The following is a 10,950-nucleotide window of genomic DNA, read 5'->3' as shown; positions in this document are numbered from 1 at the left end:
GATGTGGAAAAAGCTAATGTACTCAATGCTTTTTTTGCCTCTGTCTTCACGAACAAGGTCAGCTCCCAGACTGCTGCGCTGGGCATCACAACATGGGGAATAGATGGCCAGCCCTCTGTGGAGAAAGAGGTGGTTAGGGACTATTTAGAAAAGCTGGACGTGCACAAGTCCATGGGGCCGGATGAGTTGCATCCGAGAGTGCTAAAGGAATTGGAGGCTGTGATTGCAGAGCCATTGGCCATTATCTTTGAAAACTCGTGGCGAACGGGGGAAGTCCCGGATGACTGGAAAAAGGCTAATGTAGTGCCAGTCTTTAAAAAAGGGAAGAAGGAGGATCCTGGGAACTACAGGCCAGTCAGCCTCACCTCAGTCCCTCGAAAAATCATGGAGCAGGTCCTCAAAGAATCAATCCTGAAGCACTTACATGAGAGGAAAGTGATCGGGAACAGTCAGCATGGATTCACCAAGGGAAGGTCATGCCTGACTAATCTAATCGCCTTTTATGATGAGATTACTGGTTCTGTGGATGAAGGGAAAGCAGTGGATGTATTGTTTCTTGACTTTAGCAAAGCTTTTGACACGGTCTCCCACAGTATTCTTGTCAGCAAGTTAAAGAAGTATGGGCTGGATGAATGCACTATAAGGTGGGTAGAAAGTTGGCTAGATTGTCGGGCTCAACGGGTAGTGATCAATGGCTCCATGTCTAGTTGGCAGCTGGTGTCAAGTGGAGTGCCCCAGGGGTCGGTCCTGGGGCCGGTTTTGTTCAATATCTTCATAAATGATCTGGAGGATGGTGTGGTTTGCACTCTCAGCAAATTTGTGGATGACACTAAACTGGGAGGAGTGGTAGATACGCTGGAGGGCAGGGATAGGATACAGAGGGACCTAGACAAATTGGAGGATTGGGCCAAAAGAAATCTGATGAGGTTCAATAAGGATAAGCGCAGGGTCCTGCACTTAGGACGGAAGAACCCAATGCACAGCTACAGACTAGGGACCGAATGGCTAGGCAGCAGTTCTGCGGAAAAGGACCTGGGGTGACAGTGGACGAGAAGCTGGATATGAATCAGCAGTGTGCCCTTGTTGCCAAGAAGGCCAATGGCATTTTGGGATGTATAAGTAGGGGCATAGCGAGCAGATCGAGGGACGTGATCGTTCCCTTCTATTCAACATTGGTGAGGCCTCATCTGGAGTACTGTGTCCAGTTTTGGACCCCACACTACAAGAAGGATGTGGAGAAATTGGAGAGAGTCCAGCGAAGGGCAACAAAAATGATTAGGGGTCTGGAACACATGACTTATGAGGAGAGGCTGAGGGAACTGGGATTATTTAGTCTGCAGAAGAGAAGAATGAGGGGGGATTTGATAGCTGCTTTCAACTACCTGAGAGGTGGTTCCAGAGAGGATGGTTCTAGAATATTTTCAGTGGTAGAAGAGGACAGGACAAGGAGTAATGGTCTCAAGTTGCAGTGGGGGAGGTTTAGATTGGATATTAGGAAAAACTTTTTCACTAGGAGGGTGGTGAAACACTGGAATGCATTACCTAGGGAGGTGGTAGAATCTCCTTCCTTAGAAGTTTTTAAGGTCAGGCTTGACAAAGCCCTGGCTGGGATGATTTAGTTGGGGATTGGTCCTGCTTTGAGCAGGGGGTTGGACTAGATGACCTCCTGAGGTCCCTTCCAACCCTGATATTCTATGATTCTATTAAAATACTTAACTATATGGAAAGCTTTTGTTTTCTTCTCATCCTCCCAGCTGCCTGGCTGAGTGTTGTGGGTGATGCTGCACCACGTAATGGCAGCACTATATATTTGATTGAAGGGGAACCTTGAAATGTGCTCCCTTTGGTGCTCTGCTCCTTTAAGCCTTTCACAGAAGCAGGTAAATAAGCCTCCCTGTTAAATGCTTTCACATTTTATGTCTCAGTTGCTGCCAATGGTGCCTTGCCCTGCTTTTGAAACTGACTTATTTTACCCCTTTTTTTTAGATATGACAAAATTGTGGGGTTTAATGGACAGAGGTTGTGAGGGTTAAGCTCTTTCCTTTTTTGGCTGCCATTAACAATTTATCTTTATGTTGTGCCCCAAGTGTTTTTACAAACCAGAATTAAACAGCAGCTGCTATCCTGCAGATAATGGGAAGTTTGGGCCGAGGACAAGGGATAAGACTCTCCCCTGTATGAAAAGTGTCATGAGGCATGCTGAACAGACATGAACGCTTCTGAAGGGCACTTCCCTCTCCATAATACACTGTATGGAGCTCAGTGGGTCAAATTCAGTCCCAGTGTAAGCAGGGGTGATTCTATTGCTTTCAGTGGTATTTGCTCCCACTCATTTGCACCCACACCTGATGTGGCCCAGTGTTTCTCATCTGGGATGGAGAAGACTTTATTTGATCGTGGTGGCATTAGAAACTGTGGTTCGAGGAATTCCAAGTCTCATGGTTAGGCCACTGTCTTCTCTATGGATATGGCTGTATGTGCATTTTACCATGGGGAGAGGAGCAATAAAATGAACGAATGAAGTCAGTGGGATGATGATTTTGCCTGATTCTTGAAAACTGGTATTTAAGTATTATCCTTTCAGGGATCCATAGAAACTACTCTGCCATTTTAGACAACCTAGTCCTTTCTGTAAATTTTTGAACAATCCTATTGCAGGGATAGAATTCTTGGTTAAATTTTAAAGGATGTTTCAAAAACCTATAGAACAGTCACCATTTCTTCTTTGTGCCTATTAGACTTTTCCAGACAAACTCAAAGAAATAAATCTCCCTACACAACATGGCAGAAATAAAGGGAAACCAGTCCTTTGCAGTTACACACATCTGTATTGAAAGAAATGACTTAGAGGAAGGAAAATTTGTCACTTCAGTGTTGCAAATGGTGTGAAATCAGAATGTCCTCCCACCATGGCATGTATTTGTGAGGGGTGGGTGGGGATGATGCAGAGAAGAGGTGATGGTATATAAATACCTTGTAAAACAAATGTTTGGCTGGGGGAGAGAGTCTGTCACTTCAGCCAGAATAGATGGGGAAAACCAGACAGCTCAGGGGAGGAAAGGAACTTATGTCATTTCGGTGATGTATATAACTTGCTGAGGAATCTCAGAAGTAGTAGGTCATAGCTAACTAGCACAGGAAGCTCAGCTACTAAAGTAATAGATGCCCTAGAAAGACCTAAGAGAGAGAGTGATACAAGCTAATGAAATAAGACAATAAAAAAGAGAAAAAAGCATGTAAATATGTTACTAACATCTAACAGAATCAGTGCATAAAGAATGCTCTGAATGCAGTACATGAAACTGCAACTAACCTCCATTTACATGAACTATGACAAGTGTGCATTTTCTCATCTAGCTGTAAAATAATACAGAAGGTTCAAGAAAACACACACCAATGGCTCTATGTACAGATATTAAATAACAATACTACTAAATACAGCAATATAAGCACAAGGCTCTCAGTGTGATGTTTTCCTTACCATACTATATGGAACATTTTGTACAGTTTAAAATGTACAGTACTTTGCAAATGACAAGACAGTAATGTGACCACCCAGAGGAAAAGAACAGTTTGCCTTGTTACACTCAGAAAGAGCTTAGATCCCACAGTGATAGATGCTGTATAAAAATTTAGGGCCAGATCCTGACAACCTTCACTCTCCCTGAGTAGACAAACCAACGTTACTATTTGCAGAAAAAAGTGCCATTCAATGTGACTATGGAGAATCACAATCTGGCCCTTCAAAGTCTGGGCCCAGCTGTCTCAGACATCCTGGCAGCAGTTATAGTTGAGGAAGCAGTTTCCTTCTTAAGCCCCTATTTTAGGGGCTTATAGCTTTTTAGAAAATTTGTCCTTGGGTTGAAATGTCTCTCATGTGTGGAATGGGGATGGTGAAATTCTCTTTGGCTGTTATTCTGTTATCCAAACATGATGTCTTGCCCCACTTTATGGTCCGCTTCAGATACATTTTTTTCTTTTTGCACTTGGCTAACTCCTCCCTCTTGATTTAATCTTGAAAGTTCAGAGTTGGCTTTAATGACGCTCTTCATGAGGAAAAGGCTCTTTGCTAAATCAGACACAAACTGATTGGAGAGTAAACAAGTTCCCAATGAGATAAGAGAGAGCATCGCATGGTACGTCATTCCCCTATGCACCAAAGGGCAAATCCCGACCTTTCTGTGGTGCCTGCAGAGGGGCTTGCAGGGCATTTGTGTTGTGAAGGCCAGAATTTCAGCAACCCATACCAAGGGGTCTGCAACTCTTGCAGGAGTTCATTGCAACCTGTTGCCCAAGGGGAACGGGCATTGGTGGGGTTTAAGAAAATACAAATCCAATGGCCCCTTCTCCCTACAGGCAGACTAGGTAGTAAGTGTTGAATATGCTACTGAAGCTGCAATACAGAACCAACCTATCTAGGTTGGAAAGAGATTCAACTCTTCTCCTCTCTCTGCCCCTGAGCTAAAGCAGGTTACTCTTGACTTTGCACAAGATGGGAGTTTACTGAAGTAGGGTACATATAAGTATGGCTGTAGCTTGATACCTGTATATGGAACTGTGCAGGCATTTCAAACTCCCATCACACAGGAAAACAACTGGTTTCCCTTTTTAAAAAAAGGTGATGAATTGCAAAGAAAATATACTTATGAGAGATTATTGTGGAGATTTTGCATGTACCAAAGTCAGCAAATTCAAACCTATGGTGCCTATACGAATCCTAGCCATGTAGCAGCATTATCACTCTGAACATATATGCTTGAGGGCTGGATTATAATTACTGTAGGGATTAGAATTTTGAATTTCCTGATTTTGGTGCATGTAAGATTTCTATCAAAATGTTGCATTAATGTAGCTTTTTGCATTTGAGATTAGTTTCCCTTTGTCAGTTGGTGGATTTGAACTGCAATTGCGGCAGTTGTCAAAATATCATCTAACATGACATGCCTTGATGGGTGAGCTACCATGGGTTGTCATATTTCACGGTTTTCCCACAGCATGGACACTGCCTAGCATTCTGGGTTTTATGCAGGTCTAGATCTAGTGACACAGTGTGTTTTTCTTTCCTACAGGATCACAGGTCCCACTGTCCCTCCATTATGGCTTCCACTGATTTAATGCTCCATTCTTCTTTGTGTAGTGCTCAGACACTGTGGTGATGAATGTAGTACATAAATGCCTTTGGAGATATGTCTGCATTAATATCCTGACCCACATTTCAAATGCTCCCTGAGTTCCACATGTGGAAAAATTGCAAGATCAAGCTCTAAATCTGTGAAGAACACTAATGCAGCGGCAGAAGAGTGGAGGGTTAAAATAGCTGACGTTATGATGATGGTCATGTTTTGTGATTCTAAGGGAGAGAAGAAGAAACTTTGTTATATTGGTTCTGTACAAACCTATGCTTTTGTTTGATTAAAAATCAAGCGCAAAGCCATCCTACCTCACTCACTAATTTCTTCTTTGGCTCACAGCAAATCCAGATTTGATAAGTCATCCCTCTTCCATGTGGACCATAAAGAATTCAGATGAACTGGATCAGCATCTATTCTTTCTTTATGATTAATTGCTCCTGGATCGAAAGAGAATGAGATTTTTATTTTGAGATGACTGCCTCTCCAGGGGAAAAAATTAGTGACAAAATTTTAATGGTAGAAATGTTACAGTTTCAGAGTGCAGCTTGATTTTCTCACTTTTCACCATTACATTTCTCTTTTGGTCAGTCCAACCACCAAAAGCAGATTAAAAAAGACTCAAATTAGGAACAAATCCTGAGGCAGTGGACTGAAAATGCGACAACAGCCCTGGATCCAGTGCAAATATGTGAAATACAGTTTGAAAGTTTGGATTTGATTTCAGCTAAGTTTCTAGATGAAAAATAAAGTCCCAGTGGATAGCAATCATAAATATCTTAAATCAGCATAATTGCTATGTTGACAATACACTCTACAGAAAGTTCCTGAAACTGGCCCTGATCCCACAAGGTTGTGAAATTTGTCCAGTGCAGAAGGTGCTTAGAAACACCACTTCGTCTTCTTGACAGGCACCTAAGGAAAAAAAAACACATTTGGCAATTTGTTGTCAATGTTTGTATAACTCCTGATGCCACTAAAACTGCATGTGTTGGCTTTAAACTAACAAAAACAGAACATTAGCCAAGCTGAAGAGCTGGATATGTTTCCATGCACAATTAGGTTTATTTGTTTAGGTCTCATTTTATTTGCTTTCAGATGATTCAGATAGGAGTATTGCAATCCTTTCAGAGTGAAGTAGTGTTCTGTGTATTTTGGGTATCACGTTTAGCCAAATGTGGAAAGCATTGGCTGCTCAATAGTATTTTCCTATCAAGGGGTTTGTCAAAATTTCAAGAGGAACTGAAGGAATGTCCTTTCCAAGCCAGACTGTTTTTCTAAGCAGCCTTTCTCCACATTATTGCAAAAGAGCACAGGAATTTTAAAACACTACATTAGGCAATGGCTAAAAATTGTTGCAATTAATTGCTTTACCATTTTGTTACATTCTTAAATTCTCACCGGTATTATCCATAATGTGCTGCCGTGAGCCCCCTGTAACTTGTTCCAATAAGAGTGTACAGTAGATATATTGTAATGTGAAAAGTTTGGAATCTCCCATACCAGCAAACCAGCTCTGGTTTGCTAAAAACAATTTCCTGCATAGACACAAGGATATTTACATTTTGGCAAGTTCCCAAGTTTCCTACCAAGAGTTAGTCACAAAAGACAGATTGCTTCCAAATGGACATGCTCGCACACTATTTGTGTTCAGTTCAATTTCTAGTGTTTCAGTCATCACAGTGTGACTCTTCTCAAGCAAAAAGAAAAGGAGTACTTCTTCTCAAGCAATACATATATAAATAAACACAGGTTTTCTCTTTTAAAACCACCAAAAGGATTTGGAGACAAAGATTTGTTACCATTTTTTAGGCACGTGCGTGGGCACATGCGCACACTCATATTTCCTTTTGGTAATTCTGCTTCTGTAAATGTCTCCATGGATGATACTTCAGAACACTTTGACAGCCCCAATAAATCCAAGTTGTTCTGAAATGTGAAGGTTAATATATTTAAAGGAGTTCCTGCCCTCACCAAAAGTATGCATCTGATTCATGGCTTTCTTGATTGTGCTTCCCACTTGCCCTCAGAAAAGAAATATAATAGCATAGGCTAATAGATGATCCGCTTAAAAGTTTGATTTGATCAGGCTAAGCTATATTTTAGTTCAGTCTTAAATCTCAAGCCTGAAATTAGGAATGTTTTTCAAATCAGGAATAAGAGGAATGCGTGAAGTGTCTCAATGGAACAGAGCCATAGCCCAGCACCCTGCCTCAGATGGTGGCTAGTGCCAGAGCTTCAGAGAAATGTGTAGTCCTCACATGATGCACAGTGAGTTGAAATAGCTTATCTTGAGGGGGGGGGGGGGAAAGCTCATAGCCTGAAACACAACAAGACACAGAGAAAAGTAAAACAACAAAAAGATTTGCTCTGAGGTTCTAAGCCTCCTAGAAAATGTGCTCCAGCCCCTCAGCACTGAGAGCCGATGAGTAGGAGTAGGTGAAACACAGCATAATGCCATTTTAATTTAATGCAGTATCAATTTACAATACATTCAGGCCATTTCATTCTCTGCACCCACAATACCCACCATTACCTTCGAAACACTGTCTGGAGAAAAGGCAGCATGTCTCTCTCTCTCTCCCTCCATGACTAGTATGTACACACACCTCTGTATTATCTGCCTCACTGTGGGTAGAATTCAAAGCTCAGTAAAGTCTATGAGAAGGCTTCCACTGACTTCAATGGGTCTTGGATCAGGCCCAGTTCTTTTTGAGAGTATTTTCCCTAGTATAACAGATCTACTTCATATTTGATGAAACAAATTGTGTTTGAATTTATAGCTTAGTAAACAGGAAATCAGATATATTCAAACACTGACAGGATTCACATAGAAACATTCTGCTCTCTACACTCCAGTAACGTAGGAAAGAATATAAAAGCAGTAATATTACCTTGTAACTCCCATTCTGGATAATATGCTCCTTCACGCTCAGCTACTTTCCTAGCATGTCAGAGCCACTTCAATATTGTATAAAGTTTGCCATGTATGAAGAATGTGGGAGTATAATGGATTATTTTATGTATTATTTTATTTTATATTTTCTGAATATTTCTTTACTATCATGCTATCTGCTATGTGGGTGCAAAGAATTAATGGTATGCTCTGGCAAAGGAAGGGAGGAAACTGGAACAAAGAACTTGGAAACTGTTAAAAGGTATCAACCCTGAAGCTGAGGGAGAGAGAAAAGGTCTTGAGCAAAGCAGATTGGACTCCATTCCTAGATGCTGGGAAAACTTGGGCCTACCAAAATCTTGAGGGGAAATGCTAAGTGTAGGTAAGATGATATGTATGTTGCTCCTTTTGTTGTTTTAATCATTTTATTTCTGTTATATTTCTATAGATAAATAATTGTTCTGAAGAGGCTATTCTGTGGTTTTTTTACACTGATAATAGGCTCCTAAAGGGAAGCATAACAGAGGCTAAACTTCAGTTGGCGCTGCTAAGAAAACATGGTTGTTGAACAGGGATGTGGTAACTGGGAGACCCAGTCATAGAATCATAGAATATCAGGGTTGGAAGGGACCTCAGGAGGTCATCTAGTCCAACCCCCTGCTCAAAGCAGGACCAATCCCCAATTAAATCATCCCAGCCAGGGCTTTGTCAAGCCTGACCTTAAAAACTTCTAAGGAAGGAGATTCTACCACCTCCCTAGGTAACGCATTCCAGTGTTTCACCACCCTCCTAGTGAAAAAGTTTTTCCTAATATCCAACCTAAACCACCCCACTGCAACTTGAGACCATTACTCCTTGTCCTGTCCTCTTCCACCACTGAGAATAGTCTAGAACCATCCTCTCTGGAACCACCTCTCAGGTAGTTGAAAGCAGCTATCAAATCCCCCCTCATTCTTCTCTTCTGCAGACTAAACAATCCCAGTTCCCTCAGCCTCTCCTCATAAGTCATGTATTCAAGTCCCCTAATCATTTTTGTTGCCCTTCGCTGGACTCTCTCCAATTTCTCCACATTCTTCTTGTAGTGTGGGGCCCAAAACTGGACACAGTACTCCAGATGAGGCCTCACCAATGTCGAATAGAGGGGAACGATCACGTCCCTCGATCTGCTCGCTATGCCCCTACTTATACATCCCAAAATGCCATTGGCCTTCTTGGCAACAAGGGCACACTGCTGATTCATATCCAGCTTCTCGTCCACTGTCACCCCTAGGTCCTTTTCCGCAGAACTGCTGCCTAGCCATTCGGTCCCTAGTCTGTAGCTGTGCATTGGGTTCTTCTGTCCTAAGTGCAGGACCCTGCACTTATCCTTATTGAACCTCATCAGATTTCTTTTGGCCCAATCCTCCAATTTGTCTAGGTCCCTCTGTATCCTATCCCTGCCCTCCAGCATATCTACCACTCCTCCCAGTTTAGTATCATCCGCAAATTTGCTGAGAGCTGGCTGTATTTCAAGGAATCCCTGTTGAGGTTACAGGGACAAACCATCCTAATGAGTCGAAAGAATAGTAAATATGGCAGGCGACCAGCTTGGCTTAATGGTGAAATCTTAGCGGATCTTAAACATAAAAAAGAAGCTTACAAGAAGTGGAAGGTTGGACATATGACCAGGGAAGAGTATAAAAATATTGCTCGGGCATGTAGGAATGTTATCAGGAGGGCCAAATCGCACCTGGAGCTGCAGCTAGCCAGAGATGTCGAGTAACAAGAAGGGTTTCTTCAGGTATGTTGGCAACAAGAAGAAAGCCAAGGAAAGTGTGGGCCCCTTACTGAATGAGGGAGGCAAACTAGTGACAGAGGATGTGGAAAAAGCTAATGTACTCAATGCTTTTTTTGCCTCTGTTTTCACTAACAAGGTCAGCTCCCAGACTGCTACGCTGGGCATCACAAAATGGGGAAGAGATGGACTGCCCTCTGTGGAGATAGAGGTGGTTAGGGACTATTTAGAAAAGCTGGACGTGCACAAGTCCATGGGGCCGGACGAGTTGCATCCGAGAGTGCTGAAGGAACTGGCGGCTGTGATTGCAGAGCCATTGGCCATTATCTTTGAAAACTCGTGGCGAACCGGGGAAGTCCCGGATGACTGGAAAAAGGCTAATGTAGTGCCAATCTTTAAAAAAGGGAAGAAGGAGGATCCTGGGAACTACAGGCCAGTCAGCCTCACTTCAGTCCCTGGAAAAATCATGGAGCAGGTCCTCAAAGAATCAATCCTGAAGCACTTGCATGAGAGGAAAGTGATCAGGAACAGCCAGCATGGATTCACCAAGGGAAGGTCATGCCTGACTAATCTAATCGCCTTTTATGATGAGATTACTGGTTCTGTGGATGAAGGGAAAGCAGTGGATGTATTGTTTCTTGACTTTAGCAAAGCTTTTGACACGGTCTCCCACAGTATTCTTGTCAGCAAGTTAAGGAAGTATGGGCTGGATGAATGCACTACAAGGTGGCTAGAAAGTTGGCTAGATTGTCGGGCTCAACGGGTAGTTATCAATGGCTCCATGTCTAGTTGGCAGCCGGTATCAAGTGGAGTGCCCCAAGGGTCGGTCCTGGGGCCGGTTTTGTTCAATATCTTCATAAATGATCTGGAGGATGGTGTGGATTGCACTCTCAGCAAATTTGCGGATGATACTAAACTGGGAGGAGTGGTAGATACGCTGGAGGGGAGGGATAGGATACAGAAGGACCTAGACAAATTGGAGGATTGGGCCAAAAGAAATCTGATGAGGTTCAATAAGGATAAGTGCAGGGTCCTGCACTTAGGACGGAAGAACCCAATGCACAGCTACAGACTAGGGACCGAATGGCTAGGCAGCAGTTCTGCGGAAAAGGACCTAGGGGTGACAGTGGACGAGAAGCTGGATATGAGTC

General features: G+C 42.7%; 1 long non-coding RNA gene across 1 annotated transcript; it reads left to right on the top strand.

Moving 5' to 3' along the window:
• Positions 1-1,670: 1,670 nt before the first annotated feature.
• On the top strand, positions 1,671-8,491 carry LOC142071939 (uncharacterized). Its single transcript, XR_012668197.1, has 2 exons — positions 1,671-1,880; positions 5,070-8,491. It is a non-coding gene; the product is annotated as an uncharacterized LOC142071939 (long non-coding RNA).
• Positions 8,492-10,950: the final 2,459 nt, after the last annotated feature.

Source organism: Caretta caretta, chromosome 4 (genome assembly GCF_965140235.1).
Source record: "Caretta caretta isolate rCarCar2 chromosome 4, rCarCar1.hap1, whole genome shotgun sequence".
NCBI lineage: Eukaryota > Metazoa > Chordata > Testudines > Cheloniidae > Caretta > Caretta caretta.
This window is presented reverse-complemented; position numbering and strand designations above follow the sequence as displayed.